This window comes from Callospermophilus lateralis, chromosome 8, assembly GCF_048772815.1.
Source record: "Callospermophilus lateralis isolate mCalLat2 chromosome 8, mCalLat2.hap1, whole genome shotgun sequence".
NCBI lineage: Eukaryota > Metazoa > Chordata > Mammalia > Rodentia > Sciuridae > Callospermophilus > Callospermophilus lateralis.
In genome coordinates, this window is record NC_135312.1 from 27,256,785 (window position 1) to 27,260,819 (window position 4,035).

Here is a 4,035-nt window from a genome sequence, read left to right on the forward strand (position 1 = left end):
AAAGAGATATTTCAAATCCACTTTACTTTGGCAAAAGTGAATATACTTCCAAAGATTTTTATATTATATTTTTCATATATCATGCCAAATTTAACGCTCACAGTCATACACCCCTAAGCCAAAAAATCCACTGTGATTCATCAAAGATAAAGAAAATTCTGAAATTAGAAACATTTAGAAATACTAGAGGAAATGAAATATGTCTCCAATCAATAAAAACTATCCAGACTAAAGCTGATAGTTCCAATGCCATTCTTGTCCTGGACTGTACATTCTATGATGACAGGAACTTTTTAGTCCCATTATTTTTATCTCACATGCTCAGCATGTTGACTGCACCATCCTAGATGCTCAATAAACAAATAGACCATGGCACAAGGCAGGATGAGACATATACTCTAAGCCCGAAGTGGAGTTGACTTGATTAAATTCGTTTCTGAACAGAGACTCAAATCATTTTGGAGGTTCCCAAATTTTAAGCACTTTAAATACCTAAAAGTACTAGTAAGTAAATCTATAGATAAAATCTAATTATGTCTGACTTCAAATTCTATTGCTTTTCTATTATAACTTTCTGTCATAAATATACCTTTATCTGAAAATTTACTATACATATAAAATTTATATGATTTATTTGATGGAATCTATTCCTAATGGTTTTGTTTATTTTTATTTTATTTGTTTATTTTTATTTTAAATATTAAGTAAGAGGTAGTACTATCCCAGGTACTAATGCTACTATATGATCAATTTATCTTCACATATTTTTATCTATATAATTTCCAATGAAATGATTGTCTTCTAATTCACATTTATTCCTAAATTTAAAATGTCAGCCACTAATATATTTCATTGTTTCTAGAGGAAAAAAGTTTAAAAATTCTGTTAAGTAGAATCTTTGAGGTTTCTTTACAGCTTAAGTAACAACATTGGAATACTCGGAAGCACTCATTATTCTATAATGATCTAAGTAGTCAACAATTTTAAACAGATAGCAACTTTTCACATCCCTTTGCTGATCCTCTCTTGATTCCCTTTAAAATATTTATCAGTCTTGCTTGATGCATTTGAGTAAGTCTAGAACTAAAATGGGAATGACACCTCTATCTTTGAGAGCTTTGTACCAGTGTTAGAGAACAGGAGCTCTGCCTGGGGATGAATGATCCAAGACAAATTAGGCAATAAAGAACAGTGGCCTTTCAACATTGTCCACTAGTTTGCACAACCTCTGGTGCATCCTCGGCTCCATTTCTGCTGCATCTCTCTCACCTGCTTCCTTCCCCACCAGATCCTAGAGCGGCCTGCCATGATTTTACTCACTACAGCCACACAGCTCTTGGGACTCAGGAACACATCCTTTTTCTTGCTGCCTAGCATGCCAGTACTTCTTCCATGAATTTGAAAGACATAATGGTCAATCTGATGATACCTAAAGAGCAGTCTAGAACTAAGGCATTCAGGCAGCAACATGGCCAGACTGGTGGGCCAAATCACTGTAGACATGATGTATGGTGGCATGAGAGGCATGAAGGACTTCTTATGAAACACCAGTTCTTGATCCCAATGAGAACATTTGTTTAAGAGGCCATACATAGTGCCCCTGAATGACAGAAATTTCTGCCTAAGGCTAAGGGTGGGGAAGAACCCCTTCCTCTGGTTAATTTTGGCTGCTGGTAACTGAACAGATCTCAACAGAGGAACAGGTTTCTTGGTTTTCAAACGAGTGGACAAAGAGAGCAGGTCTTCCTTCTCATGTGGTCACCATGCTGGACAACTTTCCCAAAAGAAATATTGTACTAGACGTTAATATATGAAAATTGTGTGAATCTTATTGCAAAACTACCTTGTATTGCTACAAAGATCTACCGAACTCTCTGCTGGGAGGACAACAGTATTGGGGCCATTGACTCTAAGCTGGACTGGTCCCACAATTTAACCAACATGTTAGGCTATACTCAGTGTAAGTTCCTTGCATCTGGGTGGCCATCGTAAGTGACAGCCACCATTTTAAGAAAAATTTCTCTTTCCAGCCCAAGGGCCTTTCTAAGAAAAATTTTCACCACTCAGTCATACAAACCCCCACCCTTAACCACCCGCATTAGGACCTACCTGGCTCTAATCCCTGAGCCTGCCCCATAAAAGTCCAGAATCCCAAGCCTGTTTTGCCTCTCTCGGTCTATGGAAAGATGTGCCTTGATTTGTCAGCTCTGACAAACTCTTGTGTGTAGCTCTGCCTGTTCTCCATCTTTCATTTCTTATTCGCCAAGCCAGACTCCTGGTTCCTCACTTTCCTTTCACTCAGTTCACTGAGTTCATGCATTTATACCTTACCACCCACAGTGACCATGAAGGTGGCAATGTGAGTGCCCATACTGGCCACTTGGTGGCAGTGCCCTTTCAGACCCTTACCTGTCCTTTGCAGCAGCCATGAATGGGCTGGCAGGGCGAATACTGGCAAATCAGGAAGTACTCCACTGACTAACACAACTACAGAAGGAAATTGGCAAAGATGTGTCAGATGAAAAGTTAAGAGACTACATCTGGAACAAACTCCATTCAGGACGGGTTATCCCAGGCTATGGCCATGCAGTACTAAGGAAGACAGATCCACAGTATTCTTGTCAGCAAGAGTTTGTTCTAAAATACCTGCCTAATGATCAATCTTATAGTCAAAATTGTTGCCCAGCTATACAATATTATGCCCAATATCCTCTTGGAATAGGGAAAGGCCAAGAATTTTGGCCTAAATAAAGTAGATGCTCACAGTGGGGTGCTGCTCCAGTATTAAGACATGACAGAGATAAATTACTACAAGGTCCTCTTTGGAGTGCCATGGGCACTGGGTGTACTGGCACAGCTCAATTGAAGTCAAGTCCTAGGCTTTCCTTTAGAAGGGCCCAAGTCCATGAGCACGGATGGTTTGATGAAGTTTGTGGACTCTAAGTCACGGTAAAACTAGAGATGAGGAAGCTTAAACAAAAGTGTAATTTTGTTTTGTTTCAGAGGGCCTATAAAGATTTAGGATTAAATTGTATCTGAGTCACTGAAAATACTTTTGAAGTTAAAATATAAATTAAGACTTTAAAACGTGAAAAGTGACCTCTTCTTCCCTATCCAGCCTCCTTCCTTTCTTGGTATGAGTTACCCATCAACTAGAGGATAACCAGGACTAATACATGTAGTATGGGTAAGGGTCAGCACACTACCTCCTCTAGAATGAGAATCTGGCTCTTCTTCCCTGAGTCAAAGAACATTGCAAAGAATCTGCAATCTTTCTGGACTTTGCTTTTATTCTGCCCAACCCTCTGGGTCAGCAAGCTAGGACTCTGACCCTTCTGTTTCCACAGGAATCCTGTTGGATTGTCTGCTATGCCAAGCCTCATGGCCCTCTTAGGAGTATACATAGGCATAAACAAACACTTCCTAGCAAGATCTATTGGTTAGCTAGACATGATTCTTTGGCAAAATTTTTTAATGCTGCAAAGTGACCATAAAAAGGAATGACATTTGTTGCAACTGATAACCAATATTTCTTTTTTTTAAAAAAATTATCCCATTAAAGTTAAGGTCTGGTAGTGTTCTGTTTCCCACTACTTTAAGTCCTTCTAGACTTTCTATACTTGCTATGTCTCACATGGAAGATGTTCTCAACCTTCCCTTCTTGTTTCCTACCAGAGACCACTTTCAGCAGGTTTGTCAGATCTGTGGTCTTTTATAGTCATTTGGCTTTATAAGTGCTTAATGTGAATTAAGCTTTTTACTTCCACAGAACATAAGCCATTACATTGACCTTTTTTTCTCCTGTGTTAATACACTGTGGGGTATAGAACACAGGCTCAGGAATGACCAGTTCCTTTTTGGTCTGGTCCCAGGGTTACTAGCATTTCTTTTTGAACAGAGCAATTATTCAAGATTGGATATGATTTCCTTCTAATATCAGATCTTAGAGTTGGGGACATCCAAAAGAGTATTAAACTTTCTTCTTCATCCTCTGCCACAAGAAAATGTTCCCTTATTTGTCAGTGTCTTTTCCTG

The 4,035-nt window shown here is 38.9% G+C and overlaps 1 pseudogene; it reads left to right on the top strand.

Annotated features, from left to right (window-relative positions):
- Positions 1 to 1,306: 1,306 nt before the first annotated feature.
- LOC143406438 (citrate synthase, mitochondrial pseudogene) lies at positions 1,307 to 2,953 on the top strand (annotated as a pseudogene).
- The last annotated feature ends 1,082 nt before the right edge of the window (positions 2,954 to 4,035 follow it).